Source organism: Bufo gargarizans, chromosome 1 (assembly GCF_014858855.1).
Source record: "Bufo gargarizans isolate SCDJY-AF-19 chromosome 1, ASM1485885v1, whole genome shotgun sequence".
Classification (NCBI taxonomy): Eukaryota; Metazoa; Chordata; class Amphibia; order Anura; family Bufonidae; genus Bufo; species Bufo gargarizans.
Genome location: NC_058080.1, coordinates 505,449,452 through 505,474,607, shown reverse-complemented (window position 1 = coordinate 505,474,607; position 25,156 = coordinate 505,449,452). Strand labels below are relative to the sequence as shown.

General features: G+C 45.1%; 1 long non-coding RNA gene across 1 annotated transcript; it reads left to right on the top strand.

The window, feature by feature from the left end:
• Positions 1-1,574: 1,574 nt before the first annotated feature.
• On the top strand, positions 1,575-5,858 carry LOC122933417. Its single transcript, XR_006388433.1, has 3 exons — positions 1,575-2,102; positions 4,492-4,533; positions 5,778-5,858. It is a non-coding gene; the product is annotated as an uncharacterized LOC122933417 (long non-coding RNA).
• The last annotated feature ends 19,298 nt before the right edge of the window (positions 5,859-25,156 follow it).

Sequence of the window (25,156 nt, the reverse complement as noted above, 5' to 3'; positions counted from 1 at the left end):
ATATTTAATATTCCTAATATTTCTTTCGTTCCTCATTACATATATTCCCTGTGGCTCCTAATTACAATTCCTCCTTATTATAATTCTTCCCTATCATTATTCATACACCCAGTACCATTAGCATAATATATCTAATATAACACATTCAACACAGTCCTGGTATCAGGTCCAGATAACATACCCTTTCCAAACAGTGCCCACAGAGAAGGGCATAGTCTCTGCCCTTCTTAGTCCTCAAATTACACTATGCGCATGCGCCGGTCTTTTGACACTGACACATGACGTCAGATATTCCGTCGCGATCTCATTTAATGACAATGCGCATGCGCGCGCCGTCTGTTGACATCAGACGGAGGCGCCACCACAGGTGAGACACTACATTCTACACTAGTATATAAGGGCCGCACTAGCGCACGGACACACACCTCCAGAGCAGACACTGCATATTCAAGCCACAGGTAAGGCTCCCTTGCTAGATTCTTGTTACACTAGCGCCTCGATAATACCCATGATAGCCTCCATGACTTCAGCGGATTATTTAGCTTTACTCTAGGTACATTATCAATGATACTTGATACCCCATGTATACTGTTCATATGTCTACTTCTCTGGGTGCCAGGTTACGGTAATCCTCGACCATCTAGCCTATTTTATTCTTTGTGTCTATCACCCTTCCTACCCAATAGTGCTCCCACCCTCCCTATATTGTCCCCTACTCTGCATATATACCGTATATAGTCATTACAAATATTAATTATTTCTATGCAATAATTCAGAGTACTTATCCATGCATCTGGGTACAAAGAGTGTTGTATATTCTAATAATGTAGAAGTTGTGTATATATATATTTTCCTTTATTCCAGGTTTTTTTCAGTTTTTTTCTGTTTTTTGCCTCTGCTTTGCGATTTTTATTTCCCCTTTTTCTCTTCCACCCTGGACCCCTGAGCAGAAGCTGTTAGTGGACTCAGATATTTTGAACCATGAGATAAGACATCTCATTGATATGTATTGTCTAGTTTGTTCATAATCTCTAATATTGCATCATTGTTCCGTCCAAAATATACATTATTCTACTATGTATTCCTTACAGATCCCTTGATAAAGGTCGACACCGACCGAAACGTTGGGGTTGTACTGCTTAACGTCTTAAAAAATACTGCTCACATAATTGCTCTGGATGGAACATTAAATTGATGTGAAAATTACTATGAATTAAAAATTACTAATTGATAAAACGCATTTGGTGTGCCGTGGATTTCTCAAGTGAATCTACTGACGTCTGTCCTCTACGAGCACCCACAATCTAGGGTGTGCAGATCTCATATATTTCTTGGATACGAGTACCCTGTTGATCTAGCACCCCGATTAGATGTCTACTACTACATTCTCTTATGATACTGAGACCGCGAGCAACATCATAGCTCAGGTCCAGCTAGGAAACGAGTTCCTGCACATTCCATCCCAGGAATGGAAGATAAGGGATTATACACGTGATCTCCGACGCTTGACTTCACTACAGCTACACTGCAGCACGCTGACAGAGTACCACAAATCCAGCCGTATACCACGAGGACTACGTTCCCATCTTCGACCTACCTTATTTAAAGAGGATAAAGACTTTTGTGATAGTTTTGAGAGCATACTCAACAAATGCTCACTGGATTTAATGCTTTTGACCATTGAGAAAGCCTATACATCTATTAATGATCTCACCAAACAGGTGGAAACGACAGAAAAACAATTGAGCACCATATTACCATCAGAAGAGTGGGACACGCTCAAAGAAAAGACCACTAGACAGATCTCAGAATATCAGTCACATACGGAATCTACTAAAAGGTCCAAGTTTATAAGGGACGCAGAAGATTATAGACTCAACCGGGTCTACAGGTGGAGGGATCCGAATTTTCAAGTGCCGTGGAACAATCGCTATCCCCAATTTTCCTCAGGAGCAAGCTCATCAGGATCTGACGGCGAGAGATCACAGCATCGGGCACAGCCTTTTTTAGGGAGAGGCCAGACACGCCCCAGATATGGAAGAAACGACCGCGGAGGAGCCAGAGGAAGAGATCCGGACAACCGCATCCAGACCCGCTCACAGGTACAGTGGACAACCTGGTAATAAACATTTCCTCCATTAACCTGTCACCTGCACAAACTTCAGCATTACAGAAAGGCTTATCCTTCTGCCCCATGACTCCCCTAAACACATTTCTATTAGAACAAGAATTACAAAGTTTCTATAGGAATATTCGATTAAAAACACATTTTGGGCAACAAGACAGCCCGAACATAACTCCCACCAAGTGTGTAACTGATGCTCTTTCACTACAAACATTAGGCCTTCGTAACAAAAGCCATTTCATGCCTCCCAAGACTAACCATCCAACTGAAACATATATCTCCTTCACACAACAATCAGTACAACAAATATTGAAATCACAAACTAAGGGTGAATTTAAACACTCACATAATCTGACAGTGGAGGAACAAAGGGCAATCACTGAGTTAAAGTCCCAGAAAGACTTAGTGATCAAACCAGCAGATAAAGGGGGAGCGATGGTTGTCATGGACAAATCCATGTACATTAACGATATCATTAAACAACTAGGGGACCGTGTCACTTATGAACCATTAAAAACGGATCCTACGGCCAACATAGCCAACAAAATCAAGAATATTCTTCAATACTATCGTAAAATGAACGTGATTGATGACAACAGTGTCCTTTCTAACCAGACAACACCCTATCATACCTGTGTTCTACACTCTTCCCAAAATTCACAAAAATCTTCATAACCCACCAGGTAGACCCATAGTGGCCTCGACAGATTCCATATTATCTCCGCTCTCAATATATCTGAATCGCATACTTACACCCCTTATCAAAACTTCACGGTCATTTATATTGGATTCCAAAGATTTCATTGATAAACTCAAACAGAGCACCCCCCGGCCCGACTCCACATTGTTTACTATGGACGTAAATAGCTTGTATACTTCCATTGAGCATACAAAGGGTATAAGGGCCACAGCAAAATTACTTTCTGTACATTCCTCACTAAACACCCAACAACAAGAATTTTGCTTATCCTTACTTTCCTTGGTTTTACATGAGAACTATTTTCTCTTTGGTGATGAATACTATGCCCAGAAACAGGGGAACGCTATGGGGGCCAATGTTGCCCCTCCATATGCCAATGCCTACATGATCAACTTTGAGGAAGAATTTGTATACCCACATGCATTATTTCAACAACATGCCATTATCTGGCTACGATTCATTGACGACATTTTTTGCCTCTTGGGGGGACCATTATCTAGTATACTCCTTTTTCATCAGCACTTAAATAATATCTATCCGGAATTAGGCTTTACCATACAAACCGACATGAATAGTATTAGTTTTTTGGACACACTAGTACTCAAAAACCAAGATGGACATTTTGAGTTTGATCTGTACAGTAAACCCACCGACCGAAATAGCCTTCTACACTTCTCCAGTAACCATCCAAGGGCCACAAAACAATCATTACCGCATTCCCAATTCACACGGGTAGATCGTATTGTTTCAGACCCCTCCCTGAAAACTAGGAGAATGGACGAGATGGCTGCAAAATTTAGACAATGGGGATATCCAACACAAATAACTGAGCATGAAAACATACAGACACAGGTAAGGCAGATGGGGACACAAAAACAGAAAAGAATACCATGTATTCTCACTTACCACCCCCTTGTTCCTAAATTACAGCATACCATTAGAAAACAATGGTATATCCTTTCAAGAGCATTTCCCGAAATAGAGGAATTTCAGAACCCACCACTGACTTGTTACAAACGATCAAAAAACATCAGAGATCAATTGGTTCGTGCAGATATAGGCCCGCTATCCAAAATACCACGCCAAAGATTTTTGGGTACCCCCAAGTTAGGAACATTCCCTTGCCTTCATTGCGCACAATGTTCCAGTGTCATTAAAGGTGACAGCATCACACATCCCCAGTCAGGGAAGAAATACCCCATTAAAGGATACTTTACATGTGATTCTACGTACGTGGTCTATCTCATAAAATGCCCCTGTGGACTGATTTACATTGGTGAGACCACTCAACACATTAGGGATAGGATCTCTAAGCATAAATCCACTATTAGAACTGATCAACTCTTGTTACCTATTCCGGCCCACTTTAAGCGACACAATCATCAGATCTCTTCTTTGCGGTTCCAAGTCTTGGAACATGTCCCGATCCCCCGGAGGGGAGGTAATCGGACACTTCTACTCAAACAACGGGAGTCCTATTGGATACATTGTCTGGACACGTTATCAACTAAAGGACTAAACAGGGAATGTGACTTTTATTATAATCTTTGAAAAGTGTAATGTACTAAGAGACTTATTGCATTCTTGTATTTTTCTTTCTATAGCATTATTTAATGTTACAATATTTTTAAAATGTGTCTGACATATTACCCCTCTCTATTCACAGATCCGTTAGTCTTTATCTTGGTCCATAATGATCTAGCTATGGGTGAGAACCATAAACCCCCCCCCCCTCTTATAGCCCCCCTTCCCCCTTCCCCCCCCCTCTATCCCATCAATCTTTATTTCTCACTGCTTTTCTTTTCCTTTTTTCTCTTCTTTTCTTCTCTTCTTTCTTTCTTCTGGTTCACCTTTTACAATATAACCTCATATTTAATATTCCTAATATTTCTTTCGTTCCTCATTACATATATTCCCTGTGGCTCCTAATTACAATTCCTCCTTATTATAATTCTTCCCTATCGTTATTCATACACCCAGTACCATTAGCATAATATATCTAATATAACACATTCAACACAGTCCTGGTATCAGGTCCAGATAACATACCCTTTCCAAACAGTGCCCACAGAGAAGAAGGGCATAGTCTCTGCCCTTCTTAGTCCTCAAATTACACTATGCGCATGCGCCGGTCTTTTGACACTGACACATGACGTCAGATATTCCGTCGCGATCTCATTTAATGACAATGCGCATGCGCGCGCCGTCTGTTGACATCAGACGGAGGCGCCACCACAGGTGAGACACTACACTCTACACTAGTATATAAGGGCCGCACTAGCGCACGGACACACACCTCCAGAGCAGACACTGCATATTCAAGCCACAGGTAAGGCTCCCTTGCTAGATTCTTGTTACACTAGCGCCTCGATAATACCCATGATAGCCTCCATGACTTCAGCGGATTATTTAGCTTTACTCTAGGTACATTATCAATGATACTTGATACCCCATGTATACTGTTCATATGTCTACTTCTCTGGGTGCCAGGTTACGGTAACCCTCGACCATCTAGCCTATTTTATTCTTTGTGTCTATCACCCTTCCTACCCAATAGTGCTCCCACCCTCCCTATATTGTCCCCTACTCTGCATATATACCGTATATAGTCATTACAAATATTAATTATTTCTATGCAATAATTCAGAGTACTTATCCATGCATCTGGGTACAAAGAGTGTTGTATATTCTAATAATGTAGAAGTTGTGTATATATATATTTTCCTTTATTCCAGGTTTTTTTCTGTTTTTTGCCTCTGCTTTGCGATTTTTATTTCCCCTTTTTCTCTTCCACCCTGGACCCCTGAGCAGAAGCTGTTAGTGGACTCAGATATTTTGAACCATGAGATAAGACATCTCATTGATATGTATTGTCTAGTTTGTTCATAATCTCTAATATTGCATCATTGTTCCGTCCATAATATTCATTATTCTACTATGTATTCCTTACAGATCCCTTGATAAAGGTCGACACCGACCGAAACGTTGGGGTTGTACGGCTTAACTTCTTAAAAAAATACTGCTCACATAATTGCTCTGGATGGAACATTAAATTGATGTGAAAATTACTATGAATTAAAAATTACTAATTGATAAAATGCATTTGGTGTGCCGTGGATTTCTCAAGTGAATCTACTGACGTCTGTCCTCTATGAGCACCCACAATCTAGGGTGTGCAGATCTCATATATTTCTTAGGTGGGCAAAGGGGCCCACATTCCAAAGAGCACCTTTCGGATTTCACAGGGCATTTTTTACAGATTTTGATTTCAAACTACTTCTCACGCATTTGGGCCCCTAAAATGCCAGGGCAGTATAACTACCCCACAAGTGACCCCATTTTGGAAGAGAAGACACCCCAAGGTATTCCATGAGGGGCATGGCGAGTTCATATAATTTTTTAATTTTTGTCACAAGTTAGCGGAAAATTATGATTTATTTTTTATTTTATTTTTTCTTACAAAGTCTCATATTCCACTAACTTGTGACAAAAAATAAAAACTTCCATGAACTCACTATGCCCATCACGAAATACCTTGGGGTGTCTTCTTTCCAAAATGGGGTCACTTGTGGCGTAGTTATACTGCCCTTGTATTTTAGGGGCCCAAATGCGTGCGAAGTAGTTTGAAATCAAAATGTGTAAAAAATGGCCTGTGAAATCCGAAAGGTGCTCTTTAGAATGTGGGCCCCTTTGCCCACCTAGGCTGCAAAAAAGTGTCACACATGTGGTATCGCCGTACTCAGGAGAAGTTGGGGAATGTGTTTTGGGGTGTCATTTTTACATATACCCATGCTGGGTGAGAAATATCTTGGTCAAATGCCAACTTTGTATAAAAAAATAGGAAAAGTTGTCTTTTGCCGAGATATTTATCTCACCCAGCATGGGTATATGTAAAAATGACACCCCAAAACACATTCCCAAACTTCTCCTGAGTACGGCGATACCACATGTGTGACACTTTTTTGCAGCCTAGGTGGGCAAAGGGGCCCACATTCCAAAGAGCACCTTTCGGAGTTCACAGGCCATTTTTTACACATTTTGATTTCAAACTACTTCTCACGCATTTGGGCCCCTAAAATGCCAGGGCAGTATAACTACCCCACAAGTGACCCCATTTTGGAAAGAAGACACCCCAAGGTATTTCGTGATGGGTATAGTGAGTTCATGGAAGTTTTTATTTTTTGTCACAAGTTAGTGGAATATGAGACTTTGTAAGAAAAAAAATAAAAAAAAAAATTCATCATTTTCCGCTAACTTGTGACAAAAAATAAAAAGGGGTCATTTGTGTGGTTTTCCTACTGTCTGGGCATTGTAGAACCTCAGGAAACATGACAGGTGCTCAGTAAGTCAGAGCTGCTTCAAAAAGCGGAAATTCACATTTTTGTACTATAGTTTGTAAACGCTATAACTTTTACCCAAACCATTTTTTTTACCCAAACATTTTTTTTTTATCAAAGACATGTAGAACAATAAATTTATCGAAAAATTTATATATGGATGTTGTTTTTAAAAAAAAAAAAATTACAAGTGAAAGTGAAAAATGTCAATTTTTTGCAAAAATGTTGTTAAATTTCGATTAATAACAAAAAAAGTTAAAATGTCAGCAGCAATGAAATACCACCAAATGAAAGCTCTATTAGTGAGAAGAAAAGGAGGTAAAATTCATTTGGGTGGTAAGTTGCATGACCGAGCAATAAACGGTGAAAGTAGTGTAGTGCAGAAGTGTAAAAAGTGGTCTGGTCATTAAGGGTGTTTAAGCTAGGGGGGCTGAGGTGGTTAAGTCTTGGAAAACCCTTAGTCAACAGAACAACATAAGTCACCAAGGAACTATACATTCCTAGATATTGATTTAAAGAGGTATTCCATGATTTTAATATTGATAACTTATGCTGAATATCTGATTGGTGGGGTCTGACATCACGCACCTCCACCATCTTACTGTAGTATTTCTGTTGTGGGAACTGCACAGCTTAACCCATTGTGCAGTGTATGGAACTGTTTACTGCAGCACTGCTCCCACTGAAGTGAATAAGAGCAGTACTGCAGTAGCCATTTCTGTCTATTACAGAAATCAGGTATTGATTGCCTTTCCTGAAAATAGGCCATCAATATTAAAGTACCAGAAAAGCCCTTTAAGGTTGGCATTAGTACTAGAGTCACAGTGCACACCTATTACATGTACAGTATATTCACATGTGGTTGGGTTGGTTTTGTGTAGTAGAGAAATAATGGGGGCCAGTTTGCATTCCTTTGGGTTGTAGTTGAAATTAAATAATCATAGTATTTTTGTAGAAATTATTTTTATAATATCACCACTGAGATGTCTGTTTACAGGATCTTCTATACGCTGTGACACAGTGAGGGGAATGGTCTGGGAAAACAGGTATTTTCCTCCCAGCGTGTGCTGCTGGGCTGATTTGCAGCCAGGTGGGGTCAAATACCGGACTGGATTTTAATTGCCGGTCCGTGTTTTTGGCACCTGGGCTCAGCAGCAGGATCTCTGTGTTGGGAACTGAGTCTTGGTGCCAGGTTGGAGGGCTGAGACCTATTGGCCAAGGAAACAGGCCCCCTAAAGCCTGCCGTGGACTGCTGGAGGCAGAACTGACATCAAGGTGACTTGTCTTATATGAACTTTCCAATTTGTGTGAAGTAACACCAAGATATACCGTATTTATCGGCGTATAACACGCACTTTTTTCAGCCTGAAAATAGGGGGCAAATGATGTATGCGTGTTATACGCCGATATAATGTTAAGAAGCCATGTTTTTACATACCGGAGGTATAACATTAAGACGGCGCAGCGCCTGCCGCAGCTCCCTCCTCATGCGCCGCCTGTCCCAACTCCCTCTGTCATGCGGCGACTGCCCCAGCTCACTCTGTCATGCGCCGCCTGCCTGTTCATTCATAAAGTGAGATAAGCAGGCAGGCGGCGCATGAGGAGGGAGCTGGGGCAGGCGGCGCATGAGGAGGGAGCTGGGGCAGGCGGCGCATGACCGAGGGAGATGCCGGTCTGCGCCGTCTTAATGTTATACCTCCGGTACTACAGTAAGTACCGTACAGCGCGTCTACAATTAGATATAGAGATCAGATTGAATGTTTAACAGTTGCGGGGCCCGGTGTATTAGAGTAGAGTTACTGCACCGGGCCCCGCCATGAGTGTCTCCGCCTCCTCTCTCCACACTGATCCATCTGATGGGGGATCTGTAGATGACACTTATGGGGATCTGTGGATGACATAAGTGTCATCCACAGAGCCCCATAAGTGTCATCCTTTTACATTATTTACCTTATAAGTGGTAATAATATTAATAAAAAAAAGTTCTGAGCTACCCTTATTTTGCTTCAAAGTTCTTTATTTGAAATTTAATTTTTTTTCCTGAAATTTCCCTCTTAAAATGAAGGTGCGTGTTATACGCCTGTGCGTGTTATACGCCGATAAATACGGTACTTTCCATTGTGTGTGAAGTAAACCCCAAGACTGCAAAGTAACGCTTTGCCTCAAGTGTGAATAAACACTGAACTTGTCTTTTGCCTCTGTACTGCGTCCACTTACCCTATCTACCAGAGCAAAACCCCACAACGCCTAGACATATTAGACTGCTGTTCTTCAGTATTAGAATATGAGCTCAAGTGCAGTCTCTTATTCTGAATAAAAAATACTTGTCTTGGCCTTTGTTGAATCTTATGTAATTCCTCTGATGTACAACAGTGCAACCAGCATTCTGTGTGTGACCATCAAAGGCTTTTTTTGGAGGCTCAGCTTTCACTAACATGCTAAACAGACTGGCTGCATAAATGTAGCTGCTGTTGATTTCTAGAGGACTCACTGATGTACAAAGTTAACAGGAAGTTGGTCAGTTGGCGTTAAGTTCCTGCGGTAGCAACCAACAACTGAATCTTTAAGAGGAGAGGTTTAAAGGAAGAAATCACAGTGCATTATACACTGCCTTACCAAAAAAAAAAGTCGCCACCAAAAAAAAAAGATCACACACTCTAATATTTTGTTAGACCGCCTTTAGCTTAGATTTTTTATTATGGCACACATTCGCTGGGGCATTGTTTCGATAAGCTTCTGCAATGTCACAAGATTTATTTCCATCCAGTGTTGCATTCATTTTTCACCAAGATCTTGCATTGATGATGGTAGAGTCTGACTGCTGCGCAAAGCCTTCTCCAGCTCATCCCAAGGATTCTTAATGGGGTTAAGGTGTGCACTCTGTGGTGGCCAATCCATGTGTGAAAATTATGTCTCATGCTCCCTGAACCACTCTTTCGCAATTTGAGCCCGATGAATCCTGACATTGTCATCTTGGAATATTCCCGTGCCATCAGGGAAGAAAAAATCCATTGATGGAATAACCTGGTCATTCCGTATGTTCAGGTAGTCGGCTGACCTCATTCTTGGAGCACATGCTGTTGCTGAACCTAGACCTGACCAACTGCAGCAACCCCAGATCATAGCACTGCCCCCACAGGCTTGTACAGTAGGCACTAGGCATGATGGGTGCATCACTTCATCTGCCTCTCTTACCCTGATGCTCCCATCACTCTGGAACAGGGTAGATCTGGACTCATCAGACCACATGACCTTCTTCCATTGCTCCAGAGTCCAATCTTTATGCTCCCTAGCAGATTCAAGCCTTTTTTTCCGGTTTGTCTCACTGATTAGTGGTTTTCTTACAGCTACACAGCTGTTCAGTCCCAATCCCTTCAGTTCCCTTCGCATTGTGAGTGTGGAAATGCTCTTCCTTTCACTATTAAACATAGCCAGAGTTCTACAGTTGTTTTTTTATTTAATTTTTATTTCACCAAATGTTTAAGTGATCGCTGATCACGATCATTCAGGATTTTTCCCTGCCAATTTTCTTCCTCGAATACGATGGGTCCCCACTATCCTTCCAGTTTTTAATATTGCGTTGGGCAGTTCTTAACCCAATTTTAGTGTTTAGATGTTTTCTCTGCTTGAGGCATGCCAATGATTTGACCCTTCTCAAACAGACTAACATCTTTTCCACGACCACGAGATATGTCTTTCGACATGGTTGTTTAAGAAATGAGAAGCAACTCATTGCACCAGTTGGGGTTAAATAACTTGTTGCCAGCTGAAAGATAATCGCCCATGCAGTAATTATCCAATAGGAGGCCCATAACTATTTGCTTAGTTAAATCCAGGTGGCGACTTTTTTTTGGACAGGCAGTGTATATTTGGAAGTGAATCCAGTAACATTTAACTAAAGAGAAGCACAAAAACTTTAAATAATTTCTGTGATGTCATTATAATGTGCCTTAAAGGATAACTGTCATATTTTTATAAATAAATACATTTTAGCACATGTTACTGCAGCAGCAGCATTATGCATGAAGCAATCTTTAGTTTCTTCACTTACCACTGTTTTCCTTGAGTTTTCCCCTAAGTTACGCTGTTTCGAATCCTACATTATGAGGATCATCTTAAGATGGCTCATCTGCTAGTTCTGAGGCCAAAACTGCATTCCCCCAGGTCACATACAAACTTGCTGTAGCCAGCAGATTCCTGCCAGCCAAGTGCATATATAACAGGTCAGCCAGTGTCATAGGTACTAATCTGCTGACAGATGCCTTGTAAAATTGGAGCTTTAAAATATTATTATGTTTCATATTATTATATGGTACCAATATATGCTCAAACGTTTTATAGTTAGATAAAGCAATAAACATACAAAATGATCAATAATGATAACAAATGAGCAACAAAAAGGAGTTAATAGCAGTGCAAAAGAAAGCAGTAGATTATGTTGCTGCTTTAATTTTCCAAAGTATCTTGTAAAGAAGTACACTAACCTCATAAATGGCTATGGACAATACATATTGGTTTGCTACAAAACTACTTGGAAACTGAGTGTAGTTGGCCTGACGGGTCATAGCATGACCAATCTCTAGGCTGGTATTTAGATTTTATTTCAGAATAATAAAATTTATAGTAGGGACTTGTATAAATGTATGTGTGTAGCACTGGCAGAATAGTCATGAAGCTAAAATGTGTTGACCATACCAAAGACGTTTACAGGAATTATAAGGATCTGTCATTACCTGTCCAGGACTGTGATACAAGCCACTTCTTGGGAGGCTAGACATGACCTATAGTGGAAGCTTGGTTACCTGGAGGTCTACTGGAGGCCAGTAGGTTCAGTTTTGAGGAGTTCCTGACTGAACAGATTTGTCCCTGAAAGTGGGTTTTGTGAGTGGGTCTGAGAGTTACAGGTCTCTAGACAGTAAAGGCAGGTTTACACGCTCCGCTCTAACAGCCGATTGTTGGGAAGGAAGCGTTTTACAATGTCAGAAGTATTGGATTCATGAGACCATTTATGATGATATATCCCTCATTTTCCTTGGGCAGATATTCCAGAATGACTGACACCTCTAAACATATATTGTTAACCAGACAAATAACTATTGTTGGAAGTGGAAAGCAACCTAAAAAAGTTGTAAATTGCTTTAGGGCTCATTTACATGGGCTGATACTCAGGGTAATGATCGACAATGAAGCATTCATTCTCAGTCATTGCCAAAATTTTCAAGCTTCATTTACAAATACAACAGAATGGGGATGAACATTCAGTACTGTGATTGTTCATCCCCATACAGATTTTTTGTTTGTCGGGTGCACATAAGGTAAGGGTCCATTCACACGTCCACAAAATGGGTCTGCATCCGTTCCGCAATTTAGCATGGATTAATAGGCAGCCTGTCAAAATCCCATGGACCACAACAGTATACTATTGCAGTCTATGGGATAAACAATCACATGTTAAAGTCCTTTATGGGGAATATAAATTACAGTAAAAAAAGTTTTCAAATGTTTTAAAAAATAAAACAAAAACATTAAGGGGAATCTGTCATCAGGTTTTAGCATATTAATCTGTTACCATTGCAATGTACAATAAACTACCTTCTTTCCAGCAAGGGTCTTCTTTCATTTTTTCCTGTTGTCATTTAGATAAAAAAGCGATTTTTCAGTTATGCTAATTAACCTTCAAGGTGCCCAGAGGGACGTTATTCCTCTCCTCTAGAGAGCCCAGTAACGCCCCCCTGCAGTGCCCAACCTGCCTTAATTTCAAGCACGCCTCCTCATAAATACATTTTTACCCACAGCCGAGCTGAACGGGGCCGCCCCCTCCGCTACGTCATGTAATATATTCAACATACGAACCTTGCTTTTTCCTTTCTTGCGCATGAAATCTCGCGCAGCCACAGTACCGCCGACTGCCTGTGCGATCCTACGGCTCCTGAGGCAACAGCACTCTGATTATATCACTGGGGTCGGCGCATGCCCAGTGACACTATTGAGGCTGTTGCCCTCAGGAGCCGTAGGATCGGAGAGGCGCAGGCAGTCGGCGATACTGCGGCTGCGCAAGAAAGGATGAAGCACGGTTCGCATGTTGAATATATTACATGACGTAGCAGAGGGGGCGTCGCCGTTCAGCTCGGCTGTGGGAGGAAATTAATTTATGAGGAGGCGTGTTTGGGCTTGAAATTAAGGCGGGCTGGGCACTGCAGGGGGGCGTTACTGGACTCTAGAAGAGAGGAATAACGCCCCTCTGGGCACCTTGAAGGTTTATTAGCATAACCAGAAAAAAAATGCGTTTTTATCTAAATGACAACATGAAAAAAAGAAAGAAGACCCTTGCTGGAAAGAAGGTAGTTTATTGTACATTGCAATGGTAACAGCTTAATATGCTAAAACCTGATGACAGATTCCAATTAATTGAAATCAACCTCCTTTCCCAATCTGACATATAACAAGTATTAAGGCTGATTTCAGCCTGTATTTGTGGGAAGGGCGTAGCTCCCTATATATGCCTGCTAATGTCTTCCCTCAGGTGGTGTGTCTCACTTACGTTCGTAGGAGGAGCCACATCTAGCTGTCTAGCAAGCTTCACGTTTTCTCTCTCTCGCCCAGGGTGATTTGCTGCACGGTGCTACATTCCGGTGAGAAGTCTCTCGTCAAAGTAAGTTCATGGAGCATGATATTCCTGTATGTTCACCAGCAGCGCTCCCCTCAAAACGTCTTGCGGTCCAAGGCGGAACGCACCTACTTCCGCCCGCCTCATTCAGCCACCCCAGGCAGAGCGCAGACCGTTCCCACACACTTACCCGCCGGAGCCGCACCGGAGACCTCCTTCCCCAGCATGAGGTACAGCAGTACGACTGCAGCGGGTGGCACTGGACTCATGGTGTTTCATCAGGGTCTTGTCTGTTGCCCACATGGCGATACGGCCAGACACACAGAAGATGGGTCACAACCCACATGCGGCGAGGTTCTGGTATGTTGCCGTTACAAACTGGTCACTCACTCAGATATTCTCAGGCATGTCAGTTCGTCTGTTCAGATGAATGAGGTCTGAGAAGAGTTTTGTCTCCAGCTAGGTCCAGCCCTGTGCCCCCACTCCCTGCAATTGCCCAGCACACCCCGCATGTCACTCTGGTTCCATCTTCATGTCGTATGTCACCTGGATCGTCCAGGCCATGTTTCATGTTGTATGTTACCTGGATCGTCCAGGCCCTGGTCTCATGTTGTATGTTACCTGGATCGTCCAGGCCTAGTCCAATGTTGTATGTCACCTGGATCGTCCAGGCCATGTTTCATGTTGTAGGTCACCTGGATCGTCCAGGCCCTGGTCTCATGTTGTATGTTACCTGGATCGTCCAGGCCCTGGTCTCATGTTGTATGTTACCTGGATCGTCCAGGCATGTTCAATATGGTAGGTCACCTGGATCGTCCAGGACATGTTTTACATGCGTGTCACCTGGATCGTCCAGGCCTAGTGTTAATGTTGTTCGTTACCTGGATCGTCCAGGCCCAGTCCTATGTTGTATGTCACCTGGATCGTCCAGGCCACGTTTCACGTCGTAGGTCACCTGGATCGTCCAGGCCCTGGTCTAATGTTGTATGTTACCTGGATCGTCCAGGCATGTCCATACGTAAGGTCACCTGGATCGTCCAGGACATGTTTTACATGCGTGTCACCTGGATCGTCCAGGCCTAGTGTTAATGTTGTATGTTACATGGATCGTCCAGGCCAAGTTCAATGTTGTATGTCACCCGGATCATCTGGGCTGTTCAATATGGTGTGCCACACTGGGTTCGCCACACCCTGTTCTAGTCTGCCTAGGCTCGGCTTCAAGAGCCTTCCGGACGTTCAAAGGGTCTCACGGTCCCCATCCTCTCTCACGGCTACGTCATTCAGTTTACTTAAATTTTCCCTCAGATTCCTAGAAGTGTTTCCAGCCGCTATAATTCCCAAGTAGAAAGTAGACTAAAGTCCCGCAAGGTAAGATATTCGCTACAAGAGTTATATCACTGGTAGGTTCTGTTCTTGCTTATTTCAGTCCGTATATACCTTATCTAGCTCTTATTGTTGGTTTTTCTGTCCGCGGCAATCCAGATCAAGTCATTCGTCAAAGTTCGGTTCAGTTTAAGGCGGATCCAAGATGTCCCAGGTGTCCGATATTGAAGATAACATCTCTTCCTTAGGCTCAGCAGTCTCAGGTCGGGTCATCAACAGATCCCTCCGGAGCTGGACCATCCCAAAATTAATTGCTGAGCTGAATAGAAAAGGGATCCGGTATCCTGCATCTGCCAGAAAAGCAGAACTTTACAGAATTTTGATGTCTGAGGCTGGGCCCTCTGGGGAACAAACTTCCCTGTCATCGATTCAGCTCTCACTGTCCCAGCTCCAATCCTCCATCAGTGGTTTGGTCAGTTCGGTCTCGGACATCCAGTCCAGAGTCGAAGTTCTGGAAGTCCAGCCCTCAACATCCGGTCAAAGTCAGGCTACCACATCATCCCTGGCCACCCCACAGTCTCTCCCAGGTATTCACATACCTACCCCCCAAATTGCCCCGTCCCACTTTCTGCCAGAGAGTCTAAAAAAGGACATTGTGGCAGGGAAAGATATAAATCTAGCCTCCATCCTCATTGCATCCCATGATGTTCCAGAAAATCGCGTGATTAACTGTGGGGACGTGTCCATAGTCATGAAAGCTAAAGATGCACGTCTCAACAGGAAGCTGACCATTCCGGAATTCGTGCTAGCTTTCAGCGTATATAGAGATGTGGTCTGTTCAGCCCAGCCAGACAGAAGGCAGGAACTGGACAGTTATCTTTACCGGGTCACCGACCTGGGTCAGAAATATGGTGGATCGGCATTTTACGATTACCACCGGTCCTTCTCCGCTAAAGCAGCAGCAGCACTTTCCCAATTCCAGTTTGTCACCAATTGGGCGGAGATGGACACCGAGCTATTTTGCCGGCACTTTGCAGGTCTTAGGGCCCCCACCTGCTCGAACTGCCAATCCATATTTCATTCAACAGATTGGTGCCCGAACTCTAGCTCCGGCACGCCGCAAGGGGCGTGGCCCGGTCCCTCCGGTACTCAGGGTAATCCCAGTTCAGTGGACAAACTAGGCCGGCCCATAATATTCCTCGGCAAAAGCCAATTATGCAATAACTTTAACTTGGGAAGTTGTGCCTTCAATGCGTGTCGGGCCCTGCACATCTGTTCATTGTGTTTCAGAGCTCACCCACGTTCCTCGTGCCCTAGGAAAGCCTCAAAGCAGTTATGACTAACCGACATCAATGTCGAACTGCTGTCAATTCTCCTCAAAAACCATCCTGACCGAGTCTTCACTGAATTCCTAATAGCTGGTTTCCACAAAGGGTTTCACACAGGGTTAGTTGCTCTTCCTCAAGCCAACTGGGAGGGTTCCAATCTACTGTCAGCCAGTCATGACCCAGATGCAGTCGAAACATTGATCCAAGCAGAGGTCAATAAAGGTTTCTTGCTGGGCCCCTTTTCTGACGTTCCCTTTCAGCACTGGCGCATCAGTCCTATCGGCATTGTGTCTAAACAGTCATCGAATAAAAAACGTCTGATCTACGATTTGTCTGCTCCACATGCTTCGTCCACTCCCAGCCTGAATTCACTGATTCCATCAGACGAGTACTCAATGAGATACTCTTCTATCGATCAGGCAGTCCAACTCATCTTGCTCTCATGCAAGGGTTCTTGGCTCACCAAGGCAGATATAGCTGACGCCTTCAAGCTGCTGCCCATCCAGCCACAGCTTTGGTGTTTTTATGGCATCAGATGGTCCAATAAATTTTATTTTGCAAACCGTCTCACTTTCGGTTGCAAAAGAAGTCCCTGGCTCTTTGACCAGCTAGCACAGGCCCTCCACTGGATATTGGTTCACCACGGCGGTTTGCCAATGGTCATCCACTATCTGGACGACTTCTTGATAGTTGAGAAGCGGCATCCTCACCCGACCGGCTTAAACACTTTGAAGGAATTCTTTAATCAGTTACAGGTCCCGTTAGCTCAAAAAAAGACAGAAGGGCCAGCCACACAGGTCACCTTCCTAGGTATCATCTTGGACACGGTCCGTATGGAAACCAGGCTTCCTCCAGAGAAGTTAAGTAAAATCCGCATAGCCATGGACAGAGCCGTACTAGGAAACTCCATCACCAAAACGGAACTCCAGTCTCTTTTGGGAATGCTCAATTTTGCGACCAGGGTCATGCCGCAGGGTAAATCGTTCATGTCAAGGTTGCTGCAGCTTCTTCCTGAAGCTCAGGATCAGGACAGCATAATTTCTTTAGACAGTCATGCCAGGGCAGATCTGCACATGTGGAAGTCTTTCTTGTCAAACTGGAACGGCATTTCTTTATTTATTCCTCCCCGAACCTCACTCTCACCCATCATTTTTTCGGATGCAGCAGGGTCAGTCGGGTTTGCTGCTATTTCTGGCAACCATTGGATGGCGGGCAAATGGCCCCCAGAATTAAGCTCCGACATAGAAGCCTTAAAAACATCCCCCCTCATAGAGCTTTATCCCATAGTAGCAGCCGCCCAAGTCTGGGGAAAACAGTGGGCCAATTCCTCTGTCCTTTTTGTCACGGATAGCCAGGCATTAGTCGACATCCTCGACAAACAAAGGGCTAAATCCCCAAAAATCATGTCACTGCTACGCAGACTAGTATGGTTGTCCCTTTCTTTTAATTTCCGTTTTTCAGGGGAACATATTCAGGGACATAAAAATGTAGCAGCAGATGCACTGTCTAGATTAAATTTATCGGGTTTTTTTCAGGAGATGCCCGACGCGGATCCCACGGGAGCCTCAATTCCGTCACACAACACTCTAGTGATGGACTAGAGTCTCTCATCTCGACAGCAAAACATTTCATAAGTCAATCTTTAGCCCCAAACACGGGCAGGAATTACAGAACCGGGTTGAAAGCATTCAGCAGGTTTAGACTCCTTTACCCTCAGGACGGCCGCGACGAAACATCGTACTTGCTGGCGTTCATAGCTTTCTGTCAATCCCAACTCAAACTCTCTCACAGTTCCATCAAATTATATTTAGCAGGCCTCCAACACCACTTCATGCTTAGTAATCCGGATCGTTCTTCTATTTTTTCAAACCAGGCCATCAAGGCAGCCCTTAGGGGAATTCAGAAAACCGCCAAACAAACTCCCTCCCGCAGACAACCGGTGTCCACCAAGCTGTTCAGGGATCTGTCTTCCGCGCTAGACGGCTCCCCTTTTGGGCCCTTGACCAGCACGGTATTACAAGCAGCCATGTTTTTAAGTTTTTACGGCTTTCTCCGACCAGGAGAATTCACCGGCAGCTCCCCGGGGCACGGCTGTCTACGCAAAGACCAGCTGTCGTGGCATAATGACCATTTCGTACTCAGCCTACCACTGACCAAAACAAGCCAAACAGGGCCACCCACGGAGATTAAATATTTCCCTACCCAAAACAACTGGTGCCCGGTCCGGATTCTTAACAAATTATTATCCCTGTTACAGTCTGCGCCTCCCAACAGTCCTCTCCTGCCCTTCAAAGATAAACCCCTCTCTTCACATCAATTCACGTCCCATATCCGTTCGCTAACGGCAGGCCTTGGGTATGACCCAGGCGTCATCTCGGGTCACTCATTCCGCATCGGAGCGGCTTCGTCAGCTTCAAAACACCAAGTCCCTGCTCATGTCATCCGTTCCATGGGACGCTGGAGATCTTCTTGTTTCAATAGATACATCCCGAATCCACATAGGGAAATATCCCAGGCTTTTCAATCATTGGAGTTATAGGTCATGCGGGGCGGTAGCATACAAATAAACCGGTTTACACGACACAGTGTACTTGTCTTTTTTGCCCTCTCCAGGCCTACCCACGCCCGTGGCTCCCGGCACAACTCAGCCATAGTTTAGGTTTGGCATGCCTTACCCACGTCCAAGACGCATTCAGCCCTGCCCATAATAATCAATAAAAAAGATAATTAGTATCCCCACATCCAAACTACTAAAAAATAAAAGTAGTTATCTTACATGGTGAACACTAGAGATGAGCGAATTTCTGCTTATGAAATTCATTCACACTTCGTTTATGGGAGAGGCTTAACTGTGATGAGTGGGTGAAGCGCTTCCCCTAACCTAGCTGGCTGTGTTGTGCCGGAAGCCAGGAGCGAGGGTAAGCCTAGTAGTGGGCAAAAATAAACGAGGAGAGCAGAGTAGTGACCAAAAGCCTACAAAACCACCCAGAGAGCAAGATTACAAAATGCCTGGGAAATCTCAACATGCGGGTTCGGGATGTATCTCGTGAAGCAAGAAGAGCGCCACCTACCCAAGCATTTAACCCGTGCGCCGAGACCCTGTTTTCGATGCTGAGGGCGCAGCTCCAGTTCAGAGCGAGTGTCCCGTGGTGGCCAGCGGGTTACGACCGAGACCTGAGGCCAGCGTTATGATGTGGGCCACAAAACTGGATTGATGACAGGGGCCCCCAACGCCAAGGAAGCAGCGGGGCCTCTGGGGAGGCCATTGCAACGGGGCCAGCAATTGACGGGGGACCATGACTGGGCACCAATCGTTGGAGGTTTTAAAACCTGACCTCCGAGGATGGTCCATGCTGATTGGCCTTCGTGGAAGGGAGCCAGAGGCCACAAAGGTCATGGGCCCAGGACAACTGTCGCACCGGCAACCCCTAACGTTTAGGGGAGGTGCTGGTGAACTCACCTGGCCCGAGGAACCCGCAAAACCCGAGATACACGGCTGCCCTAACAATCAAACTAGGAGAGTGGCCAAAAAGGAAATCCATCCAGCGTGGACGAGAGTCGCCCAAACATCTCACCGGAGACAGGCTGCGCGCCACCTACCCGCATGGCGCAGTGCTGTCTCCCCGCTAGGTACAGCTTGATGGTGTTAAATGACAGCCTGAGATTTGCGGTGACAGTGGGCTATGAACGCCAGGGTGTAGGAGACATCGTTCAAGCCACCTGCGGGTGGGACCTTGAAAAACTTTGGAAACCTTGACGCCGGCTTGGTAGTTTCCTGATGGTACGGGAAAACCTCTGAGCGTTTCAGGCAAATATATTGGATCCTGACCGATTCAGGCAAATGCGAACAACCTGTGGGAAATAAGACCTGAGCGATTTCAGGGAAATACGTGACCTGAGTGAATCAGGAAAATACATAGTAACATAATAACATAGTACATAAGGCCGAAAAAGACATTTGTCCATCCAGCTCGGCCTGACATCCTGCAAGTTGATCCAGAGGAAGGCAAAAAACCCCTGTGAGGTAGAAGCCAATTTTCCTCATTTCAGGGGAATAAAAAATTCCTTCCCGACTCCAATCAGGCAATCAGAATAACTCCCTGGATCAACGATCTCTCTAGTAGCTATAGCCTGTAAAATTAATACATACACCCTGGAAATACTGACAACCTGAAGAGACAGGAAAATAGAAACCTGAGCGATTCAGGGAAATACATGACCTGAGTGATTTCAGGGAAAATACGTAAAACCTGAGCGATTCAGGGGAATACATAAAACCCAAGCGATTCAGGGAAATGAGACCTGGGGTGCGTCAGAAACCCCCCCCCCCCTCCCCGGAAACCCCCCCAAAAATATATACATATTTCCCCCTTTTTTTTTTTTTAATGGAGGTGCGTAAAGCCGCCACCCGGCTCGACCTTACCTGAAACCTGGCACCGTGGAATAACCAGACACAGAGACGCCCTGTGACACAATTGAGGAAGAATCGAAATTCCGGTGGCCTGAGGCCCTGCTTACCTGAAATAAACTAGCGTTGGTACGAGACCCGGAGAGAGGTGTGATCTGGTGGCACTGGAATGAAGCGACGGAGAACCAGGATGCAGCCTGGGCATCATGGCCAACTGCTGGATGACCCTGAACTGCCAGAATCAGGGCCCGAAGTCGCGCTGCATGCAACAAGACCTGTGGGAAACAGAAATCCAGACGTGCCGGACACGAACCGGGTAACCAGGAACCAGCCGGACCCTGCTGAGAAACCCCCGAGCGTTCCAGGCAGACGCATGGAACCTGAGCGATTCAGGCAAATACATTGAATCCTGAGCTTACCTACACCTTTCGGGGAGGATGACAGGCCTGGGTGAACCAGGAGACAGGTAGGTGTGAGCCTGGGCGATTCAGTAGGCAGAGATAGGAATGAGCCTGGGCGAACCAGGAGACAGAAGAAGGTGCGTGCCTGGGCGATTCAGGAGGCAGAGGCAGGTGCGTGCCTGGGCGATCCAGGAGGCAGAGGCAGGTATGAGCCTGGGCGATCCAGGAGGCAGAGGCAGGTATGAGCCTGGACGATCCAGGAGGCAGAGGCAGGTATGAGCCTGGACGAACCAGGAGACAGAGGCAGGTATGAGCCTGGACGAACCAGGAGACAGAGGCAGGTATGAGCCTGGACGAACCAGGAGACAGAGGCAGGTATGAGCCTGGACGAACCAGGAGACAGAGGCAGGTATGAGCCTGGACGAACCAGGAGACAGAGGCAGGTATGAGCCTGGACGAACCAGGAGACAGAGGCAGGTATGAGCCTGGACGAACCAGGAGACAGAGGCAGGTATGAGCCTGGACGAACCAGGAGACAGAGGCAGGTATGAGCCTGGACGAACCAGGAGACAGAGGCAGGTATGAGCCTGGACGAACCAGGAGACAGAGGCAGGTATGAGCCTGGACGAACCAGGAGACAGAGGCAGGTGCGTGCCTGGGCGATCCAGGAGGCAGAGGCAGAGGCAGGTGCGTGCCTGGGCGATCCAGGAGGCAGAGGCAGAGGCAGGTGCGTGCCTGGGCGATCCAGGAGGCAGAGGCAGGTGCGTGCCTGGGCGATCCAGGAGGCAGAGGTAGGTGCGTGCCTGGGCGATCCAGGAGGCAGAGGTAGGTGCGTGCCTGGGCGATCCAGGAGGCAGAGGTAGGTGCGTGCCTGGGCGATCCAGGAGGCAGAGGTAGGTGCGTGCCTGGGCGATCCAGGAGGCAGAGGTAGGTGCGTGCCTGGGCGATCCAGGAGGCAGAGGTAGGTGCGTGCCTGGGCGATCCAGGAGGCAGAGGTAGGTGCGTGCCTGGGCGATCCAGGAGGCAGAGGTAGGTGCGTGCCTGGGCGATCCAGGAGGCAGAGGTAGGTATGAGCCTGGCGAGCCAGGAGACAGAAGTAGGTAGTAGATGAGACAGCAGTATATCACGTGAAGCATAGATATATAACATGTGGCACTGTCGCCCATAGAGTAGAAGACTGCGGTGAGCGTATGGTGACCGCTGAATGGGTATGGCGAGTAATGATGGCCTGGACTACTTGTGGTGAGACCCCCGATTTTTTTATTTTTATTTTTTTTAACCCGTGCTAACCTGGTCCCTTCCAGCCCAGCGGAATGAGGAACCAAGGATGACTGCCTCGCTCCCGCACGGCTGGAGTGCGTATGAAATGGCTGGAGATTGGAACCTACCGATTAACTTGTAGATCTATTTAAATTTCTTTATACAATAAAATTAAAAAAAAATAAAAATTCTCTTTTTTTTTTTTTTATTTATATAATTTTATTTATTTTTTTTTTAAATTTTTTTTTTTTTTTTGAGGGCATGGCCTGACGTTGCCCGGGGGCTAGATACCCCTGCTTTGGCCGTAGACCTAATGGGAACACTAAATACAATAAAATATATTCACCAGGATCCAGATTTCAGCAGTATAGACACAAGCTTCTGTGACATCATTCTACACTATGAATATATATACTATAAACAGACCCGGCCGAGGGACTCCGGCGTGTGCTCCAAGCCGGAACGCACGCCGACCACGTGACCCGGCCCATGCCTTGCGGCGGATTTCCGGCGTGCGCTCCACGCTGGAACGCACGCCGGCTTGCAGTGGGGCCTGAGGTGAGGAGGGGGAGGCCGTGTGGAGAGGGGGATCTGCGGGCCAGACCCTGCCCCCCCTGCTATCTCGGGAGGAAGTTGGAGGGGAACACAGGGAGGGAACCAGGGAAGGAGACAAGAAGCAATTTGGTGCGGACATGAGAATTGGCATGCGTTCCACGCTGGAACGCATGCCAACTCTGGGAGCCGGGAGTATGTGACCGCGGCTGATGGAGCCCTTGTGGCGCATTGTTTGCGCAAAATTACCTCTCCTGAAGACGTGACGGCAGCGTATGAAAACGAAACGAAACGAACCGAACCAGATGAAAGCTACTCACAACATGCACAGATGCAGCACCAGAGCAGGCGACTCCCTATCCAGAATGTGAACAGAAGCGCCCTGAGGAGCTGGAGGCTGGGGCTTAAGAAGGTAATATGCCCCTCCCACAAATTCAGGCTGACTTTTCAGCCTTCCACTTGTTGGTAAAAGGTGAATTGCATAACATAAACGGGACGGATCCTTTTTGCAGCCCATAGACTTCTATTATGACGGAATGAATAACGGAATGCCTCTGAAGGCATTCCATCATAGAATTGCGTTATGGTCCATAGTAACTGAATCCATAACATAATTCACCTTTAACCAACAAATGAAGTGTGAACGAAATTCAAAATATGACATTCGCTCATCTCTAGTGAACACCATAACAGAAAAAAAAATTGCCAATTTTCTGTGTTTTGATCCTATTGCCCCCCTCCCAAAAACCTTTAATAAAAAGCGATGAAAAAGTCATATTTCCCAAAATGGTATCAAGAAAGGCTGAAACTTGCTCCACAAAAAAAGCAAGTCCTCACTATAAAGAAGGTATAGGTGTTAGAATATTGCTATGCAAAGAAATAACATTTTCATAGTTTTTTTTTTTTTTTAAATAGTAAAATAAAATAAAAACTGTATAAATTTGATATTGCTATAATCTTACTAACCCACAGAATAAATTGTCATGTCATTTTTAGTGCACAGTGAACACCATAAAAACAACCCCCTCCCCCCCAAAAAAAAACATTGCTGAATTGTGTTTTGTTTTCAATTTCATCTCACAAAGAACTCTTCCCTTTTTTTTATTCATGTTATGGTAAATTAAATCGTACCATTTAGGCTACTTTCACACTAGCGTTGGGGACTCCGCTCGTGAGATCCGTTTGAAGGCTCTCACAAGCGGCCCCGAACGCATCCGTACTGCCCTAATGCATTCTGAGTGGATGCGGATCCGCTCACAATGCATCAGTCTGGCAGCGTTTGTCCTCCGCTCAGCAGGCGGACACCCGGACGCTGCTTGCATTTTTTTAATTGTTTATTTTGATCTTAATTTGGGGAAAAGGGGGGTGATTTTAATATTTTTTTTTTATATATTTCTCAAAACTTTGTTTACTTTTTTTATTTAACTTTTTGTAAGGTCCCAATTGGACCCCAACTTGCATTCATCAGATTGCAATTTGTATAGAATAATGTGCTCCACTATTCTATACAGAAATTACGGTATTACAGTTCAGTTCAGCTTCCTGCTGAACTGTAATATACAAGTAATGAGCCTGAAAGCCTAGTACAGGCTCAGGCTCATTACTGTAAGGGAACGTCTTCTCTGATCTCTGACGGGGGAGGTGTTCCTGACCCGGAAGCGTGCGCTTCAAGGTTTTAGCCCTCTCATACGCCATGGTCACATTTGACCACGGCATGTGAGGGGTTAAATGTCTACATTACCGCTAATCGTAGACATTAGCTGCGGGTGTCTGCTGTATGAAACAGCACGAGCAGCTATAGCACTCACTCCGCTCCAGAGCAGGTGCCATCTTTAAAGACCTGACATCTGCTGTACATGTACGGCGATTGTCTTGAAGGGGTTAAAGAGCTGTTTTTCTTTTGTTGATCCAAGGCTCTATTCCCAAGTTATGATACTGTTTCTTAATGTGCAAATTAGGCCTTTGCACTTGTTGCACCCAAGCCCTTCTTTGGGCGCAACAAGAGCAATGGTGACTCCTTTATCGACCTACTTTGCATATTAAGAAAAAATATCATAATTCGGGAACAGAGCCTCCAATCAACAAAAAAATATGCATTTTAATCAGCTTATATGC